At 49.4% G+C, this 25,391-nt stretch overlaps 1 protein-coding gene across 16 annotated transcripts in view; it reads left to right on the top strand.

Annotated features, from left to right (window-relative positions):
• The first annotated feature begins 3,440 nt into the window (after positions 1 to 3,440).
• The window catches only part of RALGPS1 (Ral GEF with PH domain and SH3 binding motif 1), a 302,601-nt gene continuing 280,650 nt past the window's right edge, over positions 3,441 to 25,391 (top strand). For 11 of the 16 annotated variants that reach the window (XM_042245692.2, XM_042245691.2, XM_027966434.3 and 8 more), the window contains exons 1-2: positions 3,441 to 3,741; positions 17,631 to 17,709. The gene's annotated coding sequence lies outside the window, so the exon portion shown is untranslated. Of the gene's footprint in view, positions 3,742 to 4,176; positions 4,226 to 17,630; positions 17,710 to 25,391 lie in introns of those variants that run through there. The other 5 variants (XM_042245687.1, XM_042245689.1, XM_060411789.1 and 2 more) reach the window with 3 other exon arrangements.

Genomic DNA, 25,391 nt, shown 5'->3' with positions numbered 1-25,391 from the left:
AAATGGTGACTGCAGTCATGAAATTAAAAGACGCTTACTCTTTGGAAGGAAAGTTATGACCAACCTAGATAGCATATTGAAAAGCAGAGACATTACTTTGCCAATAAAGGTCCGTCTAGTCACGTCTATGGTTTTTCCAGTAGTCATGTATGGATGTGAGAGTTGGACTTTGAAGATAGCTGAGCCGAAGAATTGATGCTTTTGAACTGTGGTGTTGGAGAAGACTCTTGAGAGTCCCTTGGACTGCAAGGAGATCCAACCATTCCATTCTAAAGGAGATCAGTCCTGGGTGTTCTTTGGAAGGAATGATGCTAAAGCTGAAACTCCAGTACTTTGGCCACCTCATGCGAAGAGTTAACTCATTGGAAAAGACTCTGATGCTGGGAGGGACTGGGGGCAAGTGGAGAAGTGGATGACAGAGGATGAGATGGCTGGATGGCATCACGGACTCGATGGACGTGAGTCTGAGTGAACTCTGGGAGTTAGTGATGGACAGGGAGGCCTGGCGTGCTGCAATTCATGGGGTCGCAAAGAGTCGGACACGACTGAGCAACTGAACTGAACTGAACATAATCACAAGCACTGAAAAATCTTTGCCTTATTCTACTGATTGCAAGTAAGTCAGGTTCTGCATACATTCAGGGAAGAGGATCTCACAAGCCCATAGACTTGTGAGGTGAGGATTATGGGGGCCACCCTGCTGCTGCTGCTAAGTCGCTTCAGTAGCGTCCAACTCTGTGTGACCCCATAGATGGCAGCCCACCAGGTTCCTCCATCCATGGGATCTTCCAGGCAAGAGTACAGGAGTGGGGTGCCATTGCCTTCTCCGGGGGGCCACCCTAGAGTCTGTTTATACAACTTCCTTGTTGATCAGCAGCTCTAATGAAAACATCTGCTTGAACTGTCCCAAAACTTCACTCTGCATGACAGACAAGCCTATGCGGAGGCAGCTGGCCTGGCCTTGGTGATTTTTCCAGCCCTCCTTTCCTCCCCTAGCTCAAAAGTTCCTTCCCCTTCATTGAGAGCCCACTTATTCCACCAGCACATCACACTTTCGCTGTAGGTGATCTGAATCCCAGCAGATGCAGTCAGGATCTTGTCTACATCCTGTTACATGGTGTTTGAGCATGACAGCGACATGACTGACCAGAGTTTCTGATAACTTGTAATAATAGCTTTACTATTATAGATAAATTCATATACTATATAATTCATGCATATAAAGTATACAATGCAATGGCTTATAGTATATTCACAGAGTTGTGCAATCACTGATTTTAGTATATTTTCATTATCTCAAAAATAAAGTCCACCTGCCTTAGCCATTACCCTCAATTCTTGCACCACCCCCCACCAAGCCACCAATCTGTTCTCTCACTATATAGATTTGCCTATTCTGAACATTTTATATAAATGGAATCATATGTGATCTGCCTTTTTGACTTTGCATGGCTTCAAGGTTCATCCATGTTAATTAATGTATCAGTATTTCATTTCTTTTTATAGTCTGTTGTATGGATATACCACATTTTATTTATCCATTCATCAGTTAATGGACACTGGGTTATTTCTACTTTTTGGATATTATGAACATTTGTGTACCAGTTTTTTACATGGACATATGCTTTCATTTTTGTTGGGTATATACATAGGAATTGTTGGGTCATATGGCAACCCTACGTTTACCTTTTAAGGTACTGTTTTATAAAGCGGTTGCATCATTTTATAGTTCCACAAGCAGTGTTTGAGGGTTCCAGTTTCTCCACCTCCTCACCAGCCCTTGTTATTGTCCATCTCATTTGTTATAGGCATCCTTATGCGTGTGCATGAGGTTATTGTGGTTTTGATTTACATTTTTCTGATGGCTAGTTATATTGAGCATCTTTCCACATGCTTATTGGCATTTGGATTCAGATCCTTTTCTCATTTTAAAATTGGGTTTACAATAACTTTTTGATATATTACAAAAGAATCTATGTTAATTGAAGAAAACTTAGAAGCTATGCGTAACCATTTTGAAAATAAGAGATGCCATTTAGAAAGCATATATTATGCACACTGTGCTGAACTTCCATGCTTGCCCTGAGTCACACAGGTAGAAATAACAACAGCTAATGTTTACTGAGCTACTGTTAGGTACTAGGGCTTCTTCCACGTGTCATCTCATTTAATCTTCCCAGCAGTCTTTCTGAAGAGGGTGCTATTTTCAGCACACTTATTTTTCAAGAAAGAAACCGAGGCCCATAGACAGTTAAGTAAAGCACTCATCTACACACAGCTTGCTGGTGGCAGAAGCAGATTTGGACTCAGGTAGTCAAAAGTTTCCAGCTTTTGCACTCAACCCCCACTCTGTGCATTTCTGAATAGAGAGGTTCTGAGCAGAATGAACCATTGCATTATATTGTCTCTTGCTCTCTTTCAGTAAAATAGCTAAGTAGCTTCTTTGATAATTATTCTTATCTTAATGCAAGATGGCAGAAATTTCCCTCGGAGATCCCTTAAGATTTAGAAATGCATTAATTTCCACTGACCCGGTTTCTCTTGTGTTCATTTGTTTCTCTCTTTTTCTTCTATCAGCTATGGGAAGACAGTAACAAGTCTTCCCATACTCTGATATTACTGCAGAATGAATTCGAAAGTTGTCAAAAATGACTTATACTACTTGCTTGTGCATCCAAGAATCATTCAGAGTAACGTAGGACATAGAGCCTCCATTCTGTGGGAGGCAGAACAGAGATTTTCTGTGGTTCTGACTTGCAGGGCTTCACAGAACTGGCTTCGGCCGCCTTTACAACTTATTATCTCGGGGGTCTTTGATCAAATGACTTAACCTTTCTGCTCACCTCATCGTGCTTGGCACAGAGAAAGGGATCTGGGAGCCGAAAGAATTTCCCAGCTTTGTACTTGTATGGTCTTGGGCAAGTCTTTTTACCTCGAGAGGCCTAATTTTGCCCAGATATAAATGAAATGGGTTGGACCCGAGGCTGTCGAAGGTTTCTTCTGGCTTTGATGTTCTGTGTTCTGCGCCTACCTCCGAGTCGTAAAGAATGGGCATTCAGGTGATGTTTCTCACAAAGCCATTTTTTTGTGTTGTTGAAAAACAAATGAATCTTAGGTAGGGATTTCAAGGGGAAACCGTATGAGGCCTGGAAGGATGTATGGGGAATAAGACGCACTGCTATTTCTAGGAAGAAGATGGGCGTGGCGGGGCTCTGATGGGGGTGTGCGGGCAGCGGAGCCTCCTTGCAGGCAGAGACCGCGTCTGAAGGCTTCTAGCGGAGGCCGAGGCCAGGGAGGACCTGGATTGCAGCGGCTGCGCACTGGCGCGCCCAGCCGGCCGATTTGCGTGTCTCCGCCTCTGCGATGAGCTGATTGGGGAGAGAGGTCCGATTCCGCGCGCCGATTGGCTGAGCGGCCCGCCGCTCAGACTCCCCCCCTTCAGGAGCGGACGGTTCCTACTGCGGCTGGGCACCGGCTCTCCTCCCGCGTCGGCCCGCGCTCCAGCTGCGCCCGGCCCGGCCCTGGCCCGGCTCGGCCCGGCTCCAGCCTCCCAGCGAAGTCGCCGCTGCCGCCTGGGCCGTTCCCAGGGCCATGAGGAGGCGGCGGCAGCCGCTGCGGCCCGCGTCAAGGTGACCGGCCGGGACTGCGGCGGCGGCGGCGGCGGCGGCGAGAGCGGGCGGTGAGAGGAGCGGCCGGCGGGGCGGGGCGGGACCCTGAGGGCCGGGCCGGAGAGAGCTGCAGGTGCGAGGGGCGGGCCCCCGCGGCTGGGGTGCCTGCCGCCGGGCCGGGGTGGGGCCTCGGGGCGGGAGGCGGGGCTGGGGGCTGGTGGTGGTGCGGTTGTTTCAGGAGGTCTGGGGGGCACCGGGGCCTGGTCGGGGGACTTTAGGTGCATGATGGGGATGGGGATTTTGGTCTGGGGGACGGCAGGTGTGTGTGTGAGGGGTGTGGAGGTGGGGCAAGGCCGCAGGTGCGGGGGGCGGGGCTGGAGGAGGCAGTTAGGAAGGGCTGAGGGGCTGCAGGTGCGGGGGGGCGGGGCCAGGTGGGAACCACAGGTTTGCCGGGGGAGGGTCTGCGAGGTGAGGCCGAAGCGGCGGGACCGGCCGGGCCTTGAGGACACCACAGGTGCAAGGGGGCGGGGCCAGGGGAGACCTGCAGGGGTGGGGGGCGGGGCCCCGAGTGGTTGCAGGTCCGGAAGCGGGGGCCCTAGGTGAGCAGCGGGCAGAGGGTGAGTGAGGGGTCGCGGGGAGAAGGGAATGCTGCCTCCTCCTCTGCCGGGATTTTTTTTTTTTTTTTTTTTGAGGGGAAGCAGGAGCTTTGGGCTCTCTGAGGATTCTGGAGGCTTCGAGGGTTGCCGCCGCTGGGCCGGAAGGGCCAGCTCGGCCTTGCCTGTGCTCCTCCTGAGTCGGACTTGGGTCTCAGCTGCCCTGGTTACTAGGCCGGCGGCTTCCCCTATGCCTCGCAGTGGCCTGAAGTGGGGCGCCCTGGTTTTCAATCTCGGGGAGGCTTTTTCGTGTCGCTGTTGCAGGGGGCATGCCTCGATTGGGGCGGGGCGGGGTGGGGGCCGCCCGTTGGCTTTCATTCTATCAGCTGTTGAGAAATGTGTGTGCTTGAAGAGTAGTTAGTGTGAAGCTGGAAGGGTGGAAGGGTTCTTGGCCGACTGGCTCCTGGGATCTGGAGGCTGCTGCAAATCTTAACAGTGGTCGTCTCCAGAAGACTGAAGTGGCAGCCTGGTGAGGGGGCAGAACAGGAATGAGGGTTCATAGGCTTTTTCCTCTTTGTTGCCTGGGAGAGTCTCTCACCTCTGAGCTTTGTTTCTTCCTATGCCCGGTGTGCATCCTGGTACCTGCCTTGTGTGCCCCTCAGGGGGCTTGTGGGGGTGGCACAGACTGAGCACATCTTTGTGTAAAGCTATGAGTCTGCTGCCTCTGTGCTAGTGGGCAGATTGTGTTTGGAAACTGAGGTTGAAAGAGGGGATTTGTTTTTTTAATCAATCAATTTAGTTTTGGCTTTGCTGGATCTTCGTTGCTGTGCAGGTTTTTCTCTGGTTGCAGCGAGTGGGGGCTACTCTTTGTTGTGGTTTGAGGGCTTCTCATTGCTGGGGCTTCTGTCGTTGCAGAGCACGGGCTCTAGGGCGTGCGGGCTTCAGCAGTCGTGGCTCTCTAGAGAGTTGTGGGCTCTAGAGTACAGGCTCAGCCATTGGGTTGCACGTGCTTAGCTGCTCCGAGGTATGTAGCATCTTCCCAGATCAGGGATAGCACTTGTGACTCCTGCAATGGCAGGCGGATTCTTTACCACTGAGCCACCAGGGAAACCTGTGGAGGGGATTTCTAATCAGTAGACCGCTTTCTTGTTCGAAGTGGGGCTGAGGTTGGTAGTGGGGATGAGGTTTGTGGTGGGATGGTGACTCCTGCTTCCTATGAGGCCTGTGAGGGAGCTGTGACAGATGGAAAGCACCGGAACATTTCATTGTTTGCTGACCTCTAGACCCCAACTCCAGTGAGGACTCTGAATTGGAACACGAAGCCCAGACTTGAGCCTTATGGAATTTCCCTTCCCCATCCAAGTATGAACACTGATTTTTATCACATTCCAGAAGGAAGACACCCAAAAGAGGGGAATGCCAAAACTTGGTTAGGTTTCCATGTGATGGAGAGAGGAAAGCAAGATGATGGGACTCCCTCCTATTTGGAAGAGTATCCCATAGCCAAGTGTGTGACCTCTCCTTGCCTCTGCTCACCAGCAGTGTGATCAGTCCCTCCCACCTGTGTTGCATGTCCAGAAGAGCAGCAGGAGGAGGCTTCTCCTGAATGAACCCGCACTTTTCCTTGTTTCAGGCACTGTGGGACTTTGGGGAACCAACTGCCATGGTGCTGGCCTCTCTCACTACCATTTGCTGTGGCGTGACCCAGTGGCATCATGGGGATGTTGTCTCAGATGTGGGTCCTTACGGGGGTCTGTGCTCGTGTGACAGGACCCAGAGGCTCTAAAGGCAGCATGTATGAATCATCCCGTACTGTCCTGGCAGAAACTGTGTAAATGACTCAGAGAGTGCTGTGCTCTGGGTAATGATCGTGCTCTGTGGGTTCAAAGGAAAGCCCAAACTTGGTGGTCCACGAGAGCTAGAAAATGTGTTGGGTAATGAGAGGATTGGCTTTTTGGTTGGTAGTGTTTGAGTGACCACATCCAAGGTTGAGAGAGAAACTTCATTAATGAAAATATCGCATCCAGGGTTCTCTGTGATATGGCTCCAGTCTACCTTTTAAACTTGATTTTCCTTTTCAGCATGGAGGGTAAGAGCTCTGGCTAGAAGTCAGACAGAGCTGCCTTTGAAGCCTCACACACCAGTTTCTTGACTTCTCAGAGCTTTAGTCTCCTTATTTATAACACAGGGATAATCATGCCCACCTTGAGAGGTTGCTGTGAAGAGTAAACGTGGCTAGATACGTGAAGACACCTGATATCTTAGGCCTTTGCTGTTAGGGTCTGTTTCTGCCCCTCCCTGACCACCCATCTTTCAACACAACAAAATAGGATGTCCCATGTAAGGAGAGCAGGACTGGTTATTGTGAGGCCTTCGCTTCTCGTGTGACCTCTATCAGGCCTTCCCCTGTCCAGGCCTCAGTTTTCTTAGCTGAGCGAGGATATGTGAACATCATTCAAGAGTGATCCTAGCTCTGGCATTCTGATAAGCATGTTTTCCCGCAGGGCAGGAGGGAGGACACTGATGACCGTTATGTAGTTCTTCTTTTAAAAATACCTGTTGAGTGCTTTGCCTGGCACATAGTGAAAGTGAAAGCTACTCAGTTGTCCAACTCTTTGTGACCCCATGGACTATACAGGCCATAGAATTCCCCAGGCCAGAATACTGGAGTGAGTAGCCTTTCCCTTCTCCAGGGATCTTCCCAACCCAGGTCTCCCACATTGCAGGCAGTTTCTTTACTAGCTGAGCCACAAGGGAAGCCCAAGAATACTAGAGTGGGTAACCCACCCCTTCTCCAGCGGATCTTCCCAACCCAGGAATCAAACTGGGATCTCCTGCATTGCAGGCAGATTCTTTACCACCTGAGCTGTTTATCAAAAAATACCTGTTGAGTGCTTTGCCTGGCACACAGTAGGTGCTTATTAAATACTTGCTGAAGGGATGAATGAGGGACTTTCAGAAGAAGGTGTGGCATCTTATCCCTGCTGCTTATATGGATGTTATATCTGTATCTTCAAAGTGCATTTTATTGAAGAAAAAAAAAAGTTGCAACAGCTTTATCGTGAAATTGGTGAAGCTCAACATGAAAGATGAAAGTTATTTCACAGTCCTCTTTCACTACAAATTAAGTTCAGTCCTGTTTTCACAAACATAGAATTTTTTTTTCATGGTTGCAGTCTTATGTAAATGAGCATTTGGAAAAGGCTTGGCAATAAGGAGTTTCTTTAAGTGATGTTTTTATCTTTTTTTTTTTTAAGAATTAAGAAAATCACACATAGATTTTTGTTTTTCTAAAAGATAAGTATTTCAAGGGGGAAAAATTATAAAGTAAGTGTCTTTCTTGTCTCAAGCTACCAGTTCCCAGTCTTCTCTCTAGTGGTAACCACTATTATCATTTTCTTGTTTGTTATATTCTCTTCCACAAAGAATAGCATCCTATACATACTTTTGGTCCTGTATTTATTTACTTGATTTCTTTTGGAAATCGTCCCAGCATTGGAAAATGTTCTAATTGGTACATACAGTTCCTCCTTAATAGATGTTTTTTTTCACCGATGCCTTGAGCACAATTTTGTCTCTCCACTCTCCCCCACCCTCCATGGTGTTTACTCAGTAATGGTCAGCAGTCATTGTTTAGAAGACTAACAAGAGACAGCCCTTGTTTTTCTCGAGGGAAGAAAAGGCTCCAGTTCCAGTGAACAGTAGACTGAAGGGCAGTCCATGTATCTGGATGCAAGGCAGACACAGAAAGAGAAAGCAAAAGGGATTTGTTCACTAGTAATTGAAAACTGATTTTCCATTTAGCCCATGATTCAAAGTCCAGCAGCTGTCACTTACCGCAGTATGACTTGGGGCAATTTACCTAATCTTTCTTCCTTTCAGTTTCCTTATCTGTTAAATGGATGATGATAATAGGATATGCCTTTTGGGGCTTTTTGTGAAGAAGAAACGAGATCATGTGTGGGAAGTACTTGCAGGAATAGGTCTTGGTAGATGCTCCACAAAGGGTAGCTGCTGGGTTATTAATAATCTTTGTTAGCAGACGCTTACTGGGCGTTGGAGGGTGAGCCACAGGAGATGCCCAAAGTCCTTGCCCTCATGAGGTGCTCACATGCTCTGCAGGGAGACTGGCACACAGGTCACTGAAGCTGGAACAGGGCCCGGGGGTGCGGAGTTGGGCAGTGTGGGGGCCATGGAGGCAGGAAACAATGACTTCTCCCTCTGTGGTTTGGGACTGGCTCACCACCTCCTCTGTGAAACCCACTCAGTTCTTCTGCAAGTGGCCACTCCTGTCTGCGCTCCCTTGGTATTCTTGTGTGAGTAGCCTGGATTGGAGCATGCACCTCGCTATCACACGCGTGGTTTTATGCCCGTGTCTCCTCTCTGCACAGGGAAAGTTTCCTACTTTCTTTGCTCCTGCATTTCCAGGGTAGACTCTTGGTGGACCTTGTGATGGACCTCTGCTCAGACAAGTCATGCTACCAAATGCTGGCACACTCTTCTTGATAGGTCTTCAGGTCTCTGATGAAACCAGACTCTGGACTCTGTTGCTTCATTCCCCAGGTACTTGAGTGCTGACCGAGACACACGTGTGCCATCTGCCAGCTGTAGGTTTTGGGTCTGAATGGTGGTACTTGTCCTACCGAGTCTTGGGAGAGGGAAGAATTATTTGCTCCAGATAGTCCAGGACAAGACGGGCAAACAGAAAGAAGGATAAGTCCGAGAATGAACTGCTCACGCTTGCTGAAGCCCACCTCCCCCTTCCTCAGAAGTGTGCCTGCTGACCCTTCGTTTGAGGTTGGCTGGTGGAGGAGCAGGCTGCAGGGAGCCGAGTAGGTGGGCCGTAGTTGCTGATGAGAGATGGGGAGCAGCGGTTGGGTTGGCCTCTGCGAGGGGCATCCTGAGGCATTTCTGGGGCCACTTCCTTCCTGTGGGCATTCATCCACCAGCCTCGCTGTGCTCTTGCTTTGGGCCCAGCTGTTTGCTGAGTGCTGGCCACATGGAGATGGAAGAGTTGTGTCCTACCGGGAGCTGACAGTTAGTGGAGGAGTCAGGCGCAAACAGAATGTGATCAGAAGGGGATTGGTGATGGCAGAGGACCCCAAGTGATGTGGCCAAGCAGATTCCAACTCGGGCTAGACCTGGGTTCCAATTCTTACTCATCCACACACCACCTCTGTAACCATGGGCAAGCGTCTTCCCGATTGTTAGTCTCAGTGAGCTGATGGAAGAATGGGAATGTCAGGGTTACCTGCCTGAGGGCTGTTGTTGAAGATTCAGTGAAATAATGCTGTGGGCTGCTCAGCGCAGTGCCTGACTGATGCTTACAGAGTGCTCATTGTACTTGATTATCCTTAGTGTTGGGGCAGCACCAGGAAGCACTTGTCTGGCTGTTTTCTCTGGGTTCCGTGTAGCGGTGATGATGCCAGTCAGTGGTGAAGGTGATGGCCACGGTGTCTGAGAAACCAGCTCTGAGGTCACAGAGTGCTCGAGGAGTCCTTGGGGCTTTCCTCTCGGGCCCACAAGTGATTCTTCTCCCTTTTCTGCTTGGGGCCTTCTCACAGGTGGTTCCAGCCCAGCACCACCCCAAGCCCCTTCTCTTTGATCACCTGCACTGATCAGTTCCACGGCTTTTCCCCACAGGAGGCATGAGTCTGGCTTGTCTCACCTGCACTTTCTGAGGAGAGAGAGACTGTGCAGACCCAGAGAGGCACATCGCCCCCCCGCCCCGGCCCCCCCACCATTATTTTGCAGAGCTTTCAGGTCCATTGTGTTCTTTACAGGAGACTTACCACCTCAGTGTCAGCGAAGCAGACGGGGCAGCACTTACAGCAGACCCTGAAGTCAGGCCTCTGTGGGTTCGTGTCCCTACCCCACTTGCAAGCCCTGTGGCTTCAGGCAGGTGACCGCTGCTCTGTTTCCTAATCAACACGGGAAGCACAATGATACTTACCTCCCCCTGGTCTTACCTGACTTTAAGGAGATGAGAGGAACAGGGCTTAGCATAGTGCTCGCACGTCGTGAGCATCCAGTCAGGGTGAGCTCGAACAGTGTTCTCTTAACCTGTTGACGTCCATGGCTGTCAGGATGCCCGTTTTGGGGGGAATGCTCACTTATTGCCTATGAGTTATGTGAGTTATTGCACATGGAAAGTGTGGAGAGGGTGGTGCAGGCTGCTGGGAGCACCCAGGGTAGCAGGCAGTACTCAGCCTGCCTTGGGACTGTGCACACAAGATTGCTGCTGCTGCTGCCAAGTCGCTTCAGTCGTGTCCGACTCTGTGCAACCCCAGAGATGGCAGCCCACCAGGCCTCCCCCGTCCCTGGGATTCTCCAGGCAAGAACACTGGAGTGGGTTGCCATTTCCTTCTCCGATGCGTGAAAGTGAAGTCGCTCAGTCGTGTCCGACTCTTAGCGACTCCATGGACTGCAGCCTTCTAGGCTCCTCCGTCCATGGGATTTTCCAGGCAAGAGTACTGGAGTGGGGTGCCACTGCCTTCTCCAAGCTGGACTCCCACAAAATCAGAAGATGCTGGTGAGTGGGAGGACGGAGTCAACCTCGTGGGTGGGCCCTGTCTCAGACCCGTCCAGGAACTGAAGGCTGGTTTCCCAAGTTCTTGCTGTCCCACTGTTCTGTGATTCCATGTAAATAATGGGACTTTAGTATAAACTCATACATAATATAAACTCATGCAACATTATACTTTTCCCTCATTAGGATTTAAATGTTTTTATTATCTGATTGTATTTTAAGGTCAAGACAGTTACTTGAGTAATCAGAAGAAAATGTAAATATTTGGCTTCAACTGTCAAAAGTTTCCTTGAAAAAACAAAGTTCCCATGAAAATCATCTTATTAGAGACAAAAGAAAGAATGATGAATAATTAAGTTCGTATTTATTGGATACAGTAATTCTCACCCACTCTTGTATGAGCTTGATAAGTAGGTCAGGGGAAATCTGTGCTTTTGATACATTTCTGAGTTGCTAAATATTTATGGAAAACAAGTTAGTGAATTCTGGAGAACTTGGTGTGTCTCTTTTTGTGGCAGTCAAGTCTGTTATGTGGAATTAGGGACTTTCACTATGTTGATATTTCTTGTTCTGTGCCCTCTCTGGAGCTGTGTTTTGTTTTGTTTTCCTCTGTAGGCACCGTATCTCTAGCACTTTGAGTCCACTGGTATCTAGGGTTGTTCCCACTGGGTTCCCACAGCGCCCTGGTATAGCGGGTAGTAACACTGTGTGACCAGCGTCAGCTTCCTCTCACCCTGCTCCCAGACTTTGCAGAGTCAGAGTGTGCATTTTTTCTCCCCACCACGTTCAAGGCCTAGCCCAGGGCTAGTAACCGGCAGCCAGAACAATCTGAGTGTGGTATTCCGTCTGCTTAAAACCCCGCAGTAGCTTCTGGTTTCTCTTAGAAAAAAGCCAAATGGTTTACATGGCCCACAGGTGTAACAGCTTGCACTTCAGTGTAACTGTGAGTCACATCTGTCTCCCCTGCCCCGGTACTGGGTATGCATCCTGTCACACCACGGACTACGGCTTCTCTGCCCACCATCCGGTCTTCCGTGCCTGGCGCAGCTTCTGGCATGGAGTAAGTAGTCTACAAGTATTTATTACATGGACACATGGAATAAAGGGTGAGGGCCCAGTGACTGATCTGAACCTGTAAAACGAGAAAGCTGTTGGATCTGAGGTCCCTTCATCATAAAATATTTTAGCACTTTACAAAGTCTCTGACAGCTTGTTTTTTAGCCTCATGTTGAGTCTGGCGGGGTAGGTGGGGGTCAACTTTGGTCTTCGGAGGAGAAAATTGAAGCTCAGAGAGGGTGAACAAATTGCCCAAGATGGAGCTATGGGAGACACAGAGGGCTCCTCACGTGTCTTTTCTCACAGCCCGTGCTGCCTTGAGGTGTGGTTTCTGACACACATTGGAAGAGCCATAGGTGAGATAGGTAAATAGATTCATGGAGAAAAGGTAATTGCAGCAGTTTCTCTTGGTTTTAGTTGTTTTTTCCTGATAATTTGAAAAGTTGAGTTCAATTTGGGACTATGGGTTTAAGGTCTGAGATCAGGAAACACTGATCTTTCTTGTAAACAGCGAAGGTATAGGATTGATGTATGTGCTGATTGGTCGGTGACTAAGATAAGAATTTGTTCTTTTGGGGAAACTTTTTGATAAGAGTAGAAGTTACTCGCTGGCTGATATGTAGCATTGTCATTGTTTAGTCACTGAGTCGTATCCGACTCTTTGCAACCCTATGGACTGCAGCATGACAGGCTTCCCTGTCTATTACTAACTCCCGGAGCCCACTCAAACTCATGTCCATCACATCAGTGATGCCGTCCAACCATCCTACCCTCTGTTGTCCCCTTCTCCTACCCTCAATCTTTCCCAGCATCAGGGTCTTTTCCAGTGAGGTGGCTCTTTGCCTCAGGTGGCCAAAGTATTGGAGCTTCAGCTTCAGTCCTTCCAATGAATATTCAGGACTGTTTTCCTTTAGGATTGACTGGTTTGATTTCCTTGCAGTCCAAGGGACTCTCAAGAGTCTTCTCCAGCACCGCAATTCAAAAACATCCATTCTTCAGCACCCAGCCTTCTTCATGGCCCAACTCTCACATCCATACATGACTACTGGAAAAACCACAGGTTTGACTATGTGAACCTTTGTCGGCAAGGTGATGGCTCTGCTTCTTGATACACTGTCTAGGTTTATCATAGCTTTCCTTGCAAGGAGCAAGTGTCTTAATTTCATGGCTGCAGTCACCATCCGCAGTGATTTTGGAGCCCAGGAAAAGAAAATCTGTCACTGTTTGCACCTTCTGTTTGCCATAAAGTGATGGGATTGGAAGCCAGGATCTTAGTTTTTTGAATGTTGAGTTTTAAGCCAGCTTTTTCACTCTGCTCTTTCGTGATCATCAAGAGGCTCTTTAGTTTCCCTTCGCTTTCTGTGACTTTTTATGACCCTATGGACTGTAGCCTGCCAGGCTTCTTTATCCACAGGATTCTGCAGGCAAGAATATTGGAATGGCCATGCCTCCAGGGGATCTTCCTGACCCAGCAATCAAACTCTCATCTCTTAAATCTCCTGCACTGGTAATCAGTTTCTTTACTGTGAGTGCCACCTGGGAAGCCCTGATATGTAGCATTATTTTGATGCTTTCAAAAGATGCTAATTGCTTCAGTTAGCCTGTTTCTCTAATTTATCTCTGGGTGTACCTGCCATGGGCTCTTTTGCAGTGAGCACTGCTGCAGCCTTTGTGCTTATCAGATACAGTGTCAGTCAGATCTGAAGGTTAGAGGTCATCAAGGCTGCTCTTTCCACTTTCCACATGAGGGAAGATGGACTTTGCCAGGGTTTTCAGACTCAGGCGTCCTGATTCTCCACCTGTAAAACCTGTGGACTTCCATTTGTGTGTTGCAGTTTCTCAGCAGCGGTCTGCCTTTCATGTAGTGTTGCTCATAGAGCACTTCCATTAGAAGACAGTTTCCAGTGAGGCTCTGTGTGGTGGAGGCGTGATGGCTGAGCCAACTGCCCAACCAGGAAAGAGTATTCTCTTTGTGTGTGTGTTAGTTACTCAGTTGTGTCCAACTCTTTGCAACCCCATGGACTGTAGCCTGCCAGGCTCCTCTGTCCATTGCTGGAGTGTGTTGCCATTCCCTTCTCCAGGGGATCTTCCCAACCCAGGAGTCAAACCCAGGTCTCCTGTATTGCAGGTGAGTTCTTTGCTTTCTGAGCCACCAGGTAAGCCTACTTAACGTATAAAATTGGGAAGTACTAGCATTTGAATCGGAGAAGGCAATGGCACCCCACTCCAGTACTCTTGCCTAGAAAATCCCATGGACGGAGGAGCCAGGTAGGCTGCAGTCCATGGAGTTGCAAAGAGTCGGACACGATGGAGTGAATTCCCTTTCACTTTTCACTTTCATGCATTGGAAAAGGAAATGGCAACCCACTCCATTGTTCTTACCTGGAGAATCCCAGGGATGGGTGAGCCTGGTGGGCTGCCGTCGATGGGGTTGCAGAGTCGGACATGACTGAAGCGACTGAGCAGCAGTAGTAGCAGCAGCAGCATTTGAATTGGAGAAGGCAATGGCACCCCACTCTAGTACGCTTGCCTGGAAAATCCAATGGACAGAGGAGCCTGTTAGGCTGCAGTCCATGGGGTCGCTAAGAGTTGGACACGTCTGAACAACTTCACTTTCACTTTTCACTTTCATACATTGGAAAAGGAAGGGCAACCCACTCCAGTGTTCTTGCCTGGAGAATCCCAGGGACGGGGGAGCCTGGTGGGCTGCCGTCTATGGGGTCGCACAGAGTCGGACACGACTGAAGCGACTTAGCAGCAGCAGCAGAGGTATATAAGTGGAAAAATCAGTCCAAAATAATAGCAAATAAGTGTAGGAAAGGTTAATTAGAGCGCTGACAGTGGCTACAAAAGAAGAGTACAAGGTGCCCAGAGGCCATAAGCCAGATGGTTTTACCTGGCTGGGTGATCAGAGAGAGCTTCCCAGAGGAAAGAGGAGTTGGGGTTAGCCAGGAGAAGAGGTGGCTGCAGGTGGAAACAGTACACTGTTTGAGTCAGAAAACCTGGGTTCCTGCTCTGAGTCACTTAGTTTTGTGAGCCACGAGAGAGGCTCTTAATTTCAGTCTTCTTTAAAGGTGGTCATAATACTGACTTTGTGATATCTTACTGATCAGGACCACTAAAATAATAATAATAAATAAGACTATTTCAAGTGCTGGGTTTCCCAGGTGGCACAGTGATAAAAAATCCACCTGCCAATGGAGGAAATGCAAAAGATGTGGGTTTGATCCCTGGGTCGGGAAGATCCCCAGAGAAGGAAGTGGCAGCTCAGTCCAGTGTTTCTGTTTTATGTTTTGCTTTTTTGGTCACGATCCCTGGGTCGGGAAGATCCCCTGGAGAAGGAAATGGCAACCCACTCCAGTATTCTTGCCTGGAGAATCCCATGACAGAGGAGCCTGGTGGGCTACTGTCCATGGGGTGGCAAAGAGTTGGACATGACTGAGCGACTTCACTTTCACTTTCACTTTTTTGGTGGCGAAGCATGTGGATCTTACCTTCCCAAGCAGGGATCAAACCTGCACCCCCTGCATTGCAAGGCAAAGTCTTAACCACTGGACCGGCAGGGAAGTCCCTCATTCCAGTGTTTTTGCCTGGAAAATTCCATGGACAGAGGGTCCTGCTGGACTACAGCCCGTGGGGTCGCAAAGAATCAGTTGATTGGTGTGCAACTGAGCATGCCAGCACTTCAAGTGCCAGCAAAGATGTGGAGCAGCCAGGATGCTCACAGCCTGCTGCTGGGTGCGTAGATCGGTTTAGCCAGTTTGGAGACCTGCTTGCCATCATCTAACAAAGCTGAACATTTAGTCAGCTATGACCCGGTAGTTCCACTTTTGGGTATCCACCCAGCATGAAGGCATACGAATGGACCACATGGCGCCACTCAAAAGGGTTACAGCAGCACCTCCTGTGACGGCCCAGGCTGGAAACAGTCCCAGTGTCCGTCGGTACAGAGGGGACAGGAACGGTAAACTCTCACAGAGGGAAAACAGTAAGTGAACAGCCATGAAAAATCAGGATGAATTTCACAAACATAATGTTCATTCAGGCACAAAAGATCATGTCCTGTATGGCTCCATTCATAGAAAGTGTAAATAGACAGACGTAACCTCTGCTGTTGAAAACCAGAGTGGTGGCCACCCGTGGGAGGCTGGTAGAGATGGAAGGAGGTGTGGTGGGTCTTTGGAGGGGATCGTGGTGTGTCCGCCCCATCCGGGTCCTGTGACCTGGGTGTGTTCACTTTGTGAGGCTCCTCTGACCTGTGTGCTTGCATGGTGTTCCTGTATGCATTCTTCTGCACGCATGTTGTATTTCCATGGGAAGTTTATTTAAAACGCTGACGGAAGGAAGCTTATCAGTCATGTTCCACTCAAATTATTATTAATGGTGAGAATGGAAGTTTTTTTTGTATTGATGAATAATCATTTTAACATATTTCATCTTTATCTCTTCCTTTGATCTTTGCATTTGTTTTGTAAAGTAACGAACATATCAGTACCTTAGAACGTATATTTAATTTACAAATAAGCTTATGTATGTAAGAGGTACTTGCTCAATGCATGTTCAGCTGTCAGTAGTGAAGGACTGGAGAGTTTGATGAGCTGTGGCTCAAGGTCATAACAGAAGGGGCAGCCCAAGCAGGGGCCTGGCTGCGGGAAGCAGGTGGGTAAGGAGGAAGCCTCAGTCGGTTTGGGTCAGCAGCCTGTGTTTGGGTTGTTTTCTTGCTTCTGGAACACAAAGTGTGGGCTGGGGTGGGGGTGGCCTGAAGCCAGAGAGGGAAGCAGAGCCTGGCCTCTTGAGCGCCTTGGGCCCCAGGGACCCCAGGGGAAGGGCTGCAAGGAAGCTCTGGAAGTGGGAGGACTAAGGGAAGGGGGCAAGTAGAGGAGACAGGAGGGAGGAGAAGGAGAATGAGGATGTTATTGAGGCTGAGAGATGAGGGGCTGGTGAACCATGTTCAAAGCTCAGCCGTTAGGTCCTGCTGACCTAATGCGTGGTGGGAAGGTGGTGTGGTGTGGGGGTGGATGTAGCCTGGAGCTCAAGGGCCGAAGCTGTTTGGAAGACTGGGGAGAACTTCGGGTGCTCTCAGGCAGAGGGAAGAATCAAGAGAGTGGAGGAGGCTGAGGGTGCAAAGTGGGGTGCCGGTGGGGAGGTGGTGGTGCCCTGGGTGGCCTTGGGTCTCAGGCGGACACCTCTTCCTCAGAGTTGAGAGTCAGGTGCCAGGAGACGATGCGGAACTTCAGGTTAAAGGAGGGACCCAAGGGAGGTGAAGTCAGCTTTCCTCAGTGGAGGAGGTCATGAGGCTGCCCTCCTGGGGATGGTGGGGGGTGCGGAGAGGGGGTGGTCTGGAGGAGGGAAGGCAGACCGGCCTCAGGGCCCTCTGCAGCGGCTGTGCAGGATGCCTGTCCGTGGCCCTGTGCCACGTGGGCTGCCTCCCTGGCCACTTGCTCTGAGGGCAGGGGTGTTTGTGCCGGGTACTCCTGAGTTTTTCCCGCAGGGCCCTTCCTGAGGTCTTGGCCGGGCTTTGCAGTTGCTAGAATGCATCTTCCTGTGGAGTCCCATGGCAGACCCTCCCGTGCTTCCACCAGCATGTATCCAAAGCATGACGGGAAAGGAGAATAGTGACCACAGAGATTTAAGTTAACTTTGGTGATTTTAGGGCAGGCTTTGCTACCCGATTGGCTAAATGGTGTCGCATATTGATCTATGGGGAAGGCTTGTGACATTTCACAGAACAGGCTCAGAATCTGATCTTGTTTTACTATATTTGGTCTGACCTTGCTGAGCGTCAAGAAACAAATCTCACCATTTGGAACATCGTGTAAATCGAATTACCCCCTACTCTTTCAGAGGCTCCTGTTTGGAAAGAGACCTGCTGGGACTGTTTATCCTGTTGGCCTGGGATTATGAAGCCCAACACGTGTTCCTGGTAAGTGGGTTCACTGACCCTGGTGCCCTGTGCCCTCTTGAGCAGAGGGCCAGGGTGTGGCACCCAGAGGTGCGGCTGGTACGGGTGAGCGGGTGCCTTTGAGGTCAGAGGAACCTCCTGCCGGCGAGCCTGTGGGGCTGTGGAGAGCACAGGGGCTTTTGGGACTCAGGTGTCCTCAGTGAGCCACACCCAGAGGGTGTTTCAGGGGCTTTCTCTTGGGATGACTTGGGCTCTGGGGTTTTCACTCCTGATTCTTGGATCAGGGTTTTTTCCTTTCTCTCTCTCCTCCTCGTGCAAAACCTCTTGTTGCCACACTGTTTCAGCGTCATCCTTTTGCTCCTGTTGGTCAGAAGACGAACGTTCTGTGTCACCCTCCCTACAGTTGGGGTGACTTTGGTGATCTCCTTTCTCCCAACCTCAGTCAAGTCTTTGTCTCACCCCACAAACCTCTGCCCACCCCCGCTCCATTCAGCTTCCCTCCTCACTTTGGGCTGTCCTTGCTACAGACCCTTCGTCAGAAAGGGCCAGCCTGTGGTGGGAGTCACGCTTGGCCCTGGGAGGATGGGGGAAGGAATACAAAGGTGAGTAAGACATGCTCGTGGTCTTCCAGAGACTCTGATCTACTCATCAACCCCTGTCTTCCTGCCTACTTCCTCCCGCCCTCCTCGCTCCCTGAGGTTGTGTCCAGCCTACCCAACACCTCTTCTAAAAATGCTTTTTTGCACTCCTGACTCACTTAAGTTCTCCTTTTAAACTGTATGACACTTGTTTCAGCCCCCTCTCGTGGCCTTGGCCACAGTCTGCATTGCAGTCTGCTTTTTTTTTGACCTCCCCCTTATCTCCCTGACTAGACGTCAAGCGCTTTTAAGGCAGGGGCTGTGTGTTGCTCATTATTGTATTCCATGCAGTGCCTTGCTCCATGCCTTACACACAGTAGGTGCTCAATAAGTGTCACCAGATGGGAACCAACATGGACTTGCTTATGGTTCTCAACACCCATCCCCTCTGTAGCCATGGTCCTCAGGTCTTGAGACAACATATGACCACAGGGGAGTATCTGCCTAGAAGAATCCTAGGAGATCTTATTCAGGTTGGAGTAGTCACAAAAGTGTTAAAAGCTGAAATATTACAATATTTTTCAGATTCTTCCTAGTACCTTACCCTTCTGTCAAGCTACTCTCACAAAGTGGTAGAAGGTAAAATTTCTGATGCTTTCCTGCCAGGGCCCCAGGCTTCCCTGATTACAGTACAAGTAATTCATACGGTGCTTTGAAGAAGCAAGTTCCCTGAAACTTACATATCAGAGGGATTGGTTCCTTTAAGGAGGTTGTTGGAAATAACTTGGTTTAAAGGTAAGAGCACGTGAGAAAGCTGAGACTGGGTGATAACTCATTTTTCCGAGATCACACAGCAAGTAAGTGGCAGAGTTGAGTTTTGACTCTAGGTTAGTCTAGTTCTAGAAGTGGGGTTCCTCTCCTCTGTGCTTTTGAGTCTGATGAGAAATGGATTCCATGGGCAGGGCTGCAGCTACCTACTTGCTGCCTATGCCCTCAGAGGGACTGCTCAATCTCGGATCCTAGGGGGTCTGGCAGAAATGCTCCTAGCCCCTGTCATCACTAGGGGACCACAGGGCAGGGGGTCCTCTCCCCACGTCTCAGCAGGAAAACCACAGTGTGCTCACGAGGGTGCCCTTGAACAGAGGCTAGAAGTTGTCCAGGCTCGCCAGTGCTGCCATAGCTCGAGCAATCTGCCGTGAACACGGGCTGCGTGAACCTGCACCCTCCAGCAGGCAGAGACACATGACAGCTTTGTGGGGACCTGGCCAGTGACAGAGGGAAGCCAAGCTTCACACTGGGAGCAGTGGGTCCTTTGAGGCAGGATAGAAGGAGAAGATGTTTAAGACCTTTATAAGCAGAGAATTACGAGGATGCAATTAAAGTGTACCAGAGGCTTGCTGGAACTAAAAAACATGGCTTTAATTGGTGGTTTGGAAGGTCCAGTAGAAGAAACGCCTCAAAACCCAGAAAAATAATAAAAAGAAATGGAAATAATGAACTAAAATGTGAGATGCTGTCCGCAGGGAAAGGCCTTGGAGAGCTTATCCGCGGGACCTGGCATGGAGTCTTGGGAGTTCCAGAAGGAGAAAAAGGAGTAGATGGAGGAGTAATAGGAAGACAATAGAAGAAAATGTCATTGAATTGAAGAAAGATTTGATTCTTCAGATTAAACGGATCCTTTCATCCCACACAAAAACCAACACTCAGACCTACTTTCTAGTAAAAGTCCTAAACTCCGAGAAGAAAGAGAAAAACCTTAAATTTTTGTAGGAAGAAAGAACAGATTGTTGTCAAAGTAGAGAGAATTAGGCTGACATTGGGCCTCCTATATGCAGCCCTGGAGGCTGGAAGACAGTGGCCCGGGGTCCCCAGACTGTTCGAGGGAGAGGGCTGCAGCCCTTGCTGTGCCCGTTGAGATGACACTCCTGGTCACTGAGAAAGGCATTTCACACGTGTGAGGACATAAAACATGTCATCTGGTAAGTGTGCCCGAGGAAGCATCCGACGACGTTCTCTAGCCGAAGGACAACTAGAGCAGCGTTCCTGGGGTGGGGGATGTGGAGAGTGATGGGGCAGTGAGTGGTGTGCACCCCTTAGCTCATAGAGACTAATCTCATGGGATATTGCTACTGTGACATGGAATTTTTATTTTGTGTTATTAAGAACTTTTAAAATAGAGGAGAACTGTATGAGAAAACATAATAGGTTGAAAATTCTAAACCATCTCTGTAAAACCCAAGCCTTTGGGAGAATGGATAGGAGAGTTGGGAAATGAGTGTTCCACTTTTCAGAGACTTAAGTTAACCATAGGGAAGATAAAAAGCAAGGCACTGTTAGTTGTGTGTGCTACAGAAAGAGAAATAAAGGCTCAGTTTTGACTTTGGGATCAGAAGGTGTATCAGGACTAGATTTTGTCACATGTGATAGATAACCCTGGCATAACAACGACTGAAACATGTAGGAGTTTATACTATTTCATGAAAGAGTAAAGAGGTTGGAGTGATGGAATCAAAGTCACCACAGAGACAGGTTCCTTTAATGTCTCGCTGCTCTTGCAGCCATAGCAGATTGCCTCCTGACTCAAAATGGCTGCTTGAGCTCCAGTCATCACATCTGCACTCTAGAAGCCAGAAGGAGAAAGAGGAGAAGAGGCATGCCCTTTCCCTTTCACATACTTCTCAGAAGTCTCACCCAGCACTAACATTTACATCTCACTGAGTAGAGCTTAGCCACACCGAGCTACAAGGGACCATGGGGTGTGCTTAGCTAATAGGAGTTTTCTTGCTGGAGAAGTAAAGGAGAAAGAAAGAAGTTGGGAGTCTCTGCCTCAAAAGATCATCACTACCAGAATGCAAATAAAAAGTTTTCTGTTGTACCTTTTTAAGTGGCAAAATGTTCACAAAAATTGATAAAACCAATGTTAGCAAGTGACTGAGGGAAATGAGTGCTCCCTTACACTGCTGTCGGGAGTATGAATTGTTCTAACTTTTGGGGAATATAATCTGAAAATATTGAATGAGTATCAAATATCCATATCTGTAAGCCGAGCAGCAAGTCCTGCAGAAGCCCCAATGCAAAAGGCAGTACAAAGCTGCTCTCTGCACCACTGTTTGTAGTGGCAAAAAGTGGAAGGGATGGAAACCCCATCAGCCACATATTAGGCATTTATCAAAAAGCAACCAGATCTCTCTCCCCTTGTTGACGTGAGGGAAGCCCGTGACACATCATCAGGTTTTAAAAAACAAATTGCAGAATAATTTGTCTCCAGCAGTGGTTGCAAACTGGTGACCAGTAGTAGTGTGTCCCAGGCCAGTGCAAAGTGCTTTTTACATAATTTTCTTCTCACAGTGAACTGACAAGGAAGGGACTGTTGGATCGCCTCTTTTCAGAGGAATGAGAAGCACAGAGACTAAGTGACTGTCTTGCAGTCGCCTAGCCAATAGATACAGGGCTCAGGAAGTGACCAGGGCTCCAGAGTCTGAGCTCCTTCCAACTCTGCTACCCTGCCCAGGAGCATTGTCTAGTCTCCTTCTCCGATATTTTTATGGCCAACTTAGTGTTTTCCAAATGTTCAAAATGGAGAGCTTTAAGTGGCTCAGTTAGCCACTGGACCCATCTGTCCTCATTCCAATACACCTGCAGCTTTGCCAGTGATATGATCTGCTGGGCCCCGCAGGCCTTTGTGGTTTGACCTGGGCTTCTGGTCTGAGTCCCACTTAATTACATGTATTTATGTTGCTTGGCACAAAAACTTGGAGGAATACACTCCTGTCTGCCCGATGGGATTACCTTAGTGTGCGGAAGGGGCTCGGCTCTGGGGGAGGGTGATTTCGTGGTTTTTTATTTGTGTACCCCTGTTGGGTTTGGCTTATGGCAACAAAGATACATTATTTTTGTAGTTTAAACAAAAGTACAATAAAGTATAATTTAAAATGATGAAATATCAAGAAACAACCCAGATAAATTACTACACTTTCCTTTTTGTTGTTTCTTTGGAGGTTGTCTTTATAAACGTCTGAAAGCAAGGAGACTGTGGAGTTTTTCTTTTTTAGAAGATGAAGGTTCAGGTCATCCGTTGTGTTTGCTTCTAACACCTTCTGTGTTTGAACATCTCATTCTTGAACCAAAGCATTATAACAGGAGCAGCAGTTGTCCTCCCTGAGCAGGAGGACGGCTCTGCCCTGTTGTAACCTCAGAGTCAGATATGGGAAGCCTGTGGAGGGAGGGTGCTCAGGAAAGGACTTGTGAGCCCCAGAAGCCGTGGGTCGCTCCTAATGCTGCTGGCGTGACCCTCTTGCTGGACATCTTGGGGAGGCAGCTGAGCACGGCCGCAGCTGTGATGCATCAGGAAGGACGAACGTAATTCAAGACAAATGGGATGAGTGCTAAGAGGCCTGGGTGCTCTAAAACCCTGTAAGAGGAGGACGCAGCATTGGGGTCCCAGCACGGGTCCCAGAGGAAGTGACATTGAAAATGAGACTGGAAAAGAGAAGAGGGAGAAGGAGGGACGAGGAAGGTCCAGGGAGAGAACCAGCCCCTGAGCACACCTGGCTGTGGGGGATGGGGTGGGGCGGGGTGTGTGGAGTGTGGCCACCGGTCTCCTCCAGCACCCTTTGGCACGTGTTCTAGCCTGCACATCCTTGGCTGGAAGCCACTTCCAAGAGGCCAGGTTGGGGAGGGGTGGCAGAGGGCCTGCAGACTTCCAGCACCGAACATGTCCTCCCCATCCCAGGTAGAGCCTGTGACTCTCAGTAGGTTGGGCACCTGTCGGCCCCCCTCCTTCCCTCATACCAGCTTTCCTCAGCGACCTTGCCTGCTGACCCACTCCTCCCAGGACCACAGCCCTGACCACCTGAGATCAGGGCTGGAGGGATGGTGAAGGCAAGTCTCAGCCACTTTTAACTTGACACCCCTCTGGGTGGTAGCTTCTGCCTGAGTCCTCTGTAAGCCAAACCCAAGCCCAGAGTGATGCTGCTTCCCCTGCCCCCGCCCCAGGAGTTGGCATCCCTTCTCCCTGAGTCTCCCACCCTTTTCAGGCTAGCAGGAATCTCTCTTTGAAGTCCACTTGTGAAGTCCAAGTGTCTGTCTGGGCGGCCTAAGCATTGTAGTCTTGCTCGGACCTTGCACCTTCCTGAAGTAGGCTAGGGTGGGAGAGTTGTTTCTTCATTTCCACTGAGAACAAGGCAGACTGCTGGGTACTGTTCTGGGGACTGGGAATGAAGTAACAGTGGTTAAGCTCTTACCCGCCGCTAGGCGCTGTGATCAGCCCTCCACAGAGAGGGCCTGGGTTCAGGAACTTAAAATGTATAAAATGCTTAGACTGCCGCCTGGTACCCACTGCTGCTCCCGAGTGCCAGCTGGTGCTGTTCGCCCTCCTCATCATAGCCACACGGGGGGAGGACAGTCCTGTATCCCCACTTTACAGAGGCAGAAACTGAGGCTTAGAGGGGCGCTTGCTTGCCATCACGTAGGATTCGAACCCAGGACTCTCTGAGGGTGAATGAGTGGGTGTGACTCTCACCTTCCAGGGCTCGTGGTCAAGCAGGGAGGTAACCCGGAGAGAAGACGTCCTTGCCAGAGTGACAGGCGCCACAGCCGGCTGAGCAGAGGGCTCACGGAGGGGCCTGGGGAAGGGGCCTGTGGGAGGGCCTGGGGGTGGGGTGGGGAGAAGCCTAGGAAACCCACTCCAGGCAGCACCCTTGTCGAGATGGGGAGATCGTCACTTCCTCCCACCCGTGGGATGCACCTTAGTTTCCCCGGGGCTTCGGTGAGGAGGCACTGGTTTGGTGGTCTGTGCACGTGCTCAGTTAGTGGTTAATCATCTGAGGGCCCGGGTGTGGCTTCCCCTCCCAGCCAGACTCCTGGGACCTTGTCCCCAAGGTGGTCCCCTTGGGGAAGACCCCTCTGCCTCCAAGCTCAGTGTGACCTGAGGCGCTGTCCCTCTATGAACCCCCAGCCTTCTTGGGGTTCCATATGTGCAGATGGCCTGGGTTATAGCTCTGTGTTGCTTACCTCACCTCTCACTCCATTTCTGTCCCTCGAGTGAGTACATTCTGCCGCCCCGTAGAAACGCTCCATTGCAGTCAACACAAAGGAATGAAACACCATCATAGAACTGTGATTGCAAATCCCACCATTGAAAATCCCAAGCTAAGTAAATCCCAGCATGACCCTGACACCCCCCCACAAAGCTCCTTCTGTTGCCCATTTCCTTTCCAGTCCTGTCCACAGGGCAGGTGGGCTTTTACACAATTATGCATCTTGCCTCTTTTTTACCTCAGAAGTGAAAGTGAAGTCGCCCAGTCGTGTCCGACTCTTTGCGACCCCGTGGACTGTAGCCCCCCAGGCTCCTCAGTCCATGGAATTTTCCAGGCAAGAGTACTGGAGTGGGTTGCCATTTCCTTTTCCAGAGGATCTTCCCAACCCAGGGGTCGAACCCGGGTCTCTCCCACATTGCAGGCAGACGCTTTACCCTCTGAGCCACCAGAGGGCTCAGGGAATGAAAAATAGCCCCACCTTGTGTCAGAAATTTGTATACCAAGCTGTGCAAAATGTTAGAGGAAAGTATAAAGATCTATATTTGATACATTATATGGATGGTATTTTGGCAGCTCATAAGGACAGAGCCTTGTTACAACAAATTTTATCTGAATTGATTGAGGCCTTGGAAAGCTGGGGTTTAAAGATAGCTCCAGATAAGATACAAATAAATCCTCCTTTTTCTTATTTAGGGAGGGTATTAAATACCCATACCGTGAGTTATGCCCCTTTGAAGCTGCAGAGAGATCGTTTGCTAACTTTGAATGATTTCCAGAAATTATTAGGGGATATTAATTGGATACGCCCACATTTAAAACTGACTACTGCAGATTTAAAGCATTTGTTTGATTGCTTAAAAAGCGATCCTAATCCCAGTTCTAAGAGAAAGTTGACTAGTGAGGCAGAGTCGGCTCTTGTTAAAGTGGATGAAGCTTTAAATGATCAGTTAATTAGGATTAATATTACCAGAGGATTTTAGGTTGGAAATGAGATCGATCAGTTAGAGAGATGACCACCAGGTGGCACCAGAGCACCAGACATTCGACTCCAACCTCCCATGTCTGATCCCTGTCAGTGGAGCATTCC

Source organism: Ovis aries, chromosome 3 (assembly GCF_016772045.2).
Source record: "Ovis aries strain OAR_USU_Benz2616 breed Rambouillet chromosome 3, ARS-UI_Ramb_v3.0, whole genome shotgun sequence".
In the NCBI taxonomy this organism is placed as follows: Eukaryota; Metazoa; Chordata; class Mammalia; order Artiodactyla; family Bovidae; genus Ovis; species Ovis aries.
The sequence above is the reverse complement of the archived record's forward strand: the minus strand, read 5'-3'. Positions and strand labels throughout refer to the sequence as shown.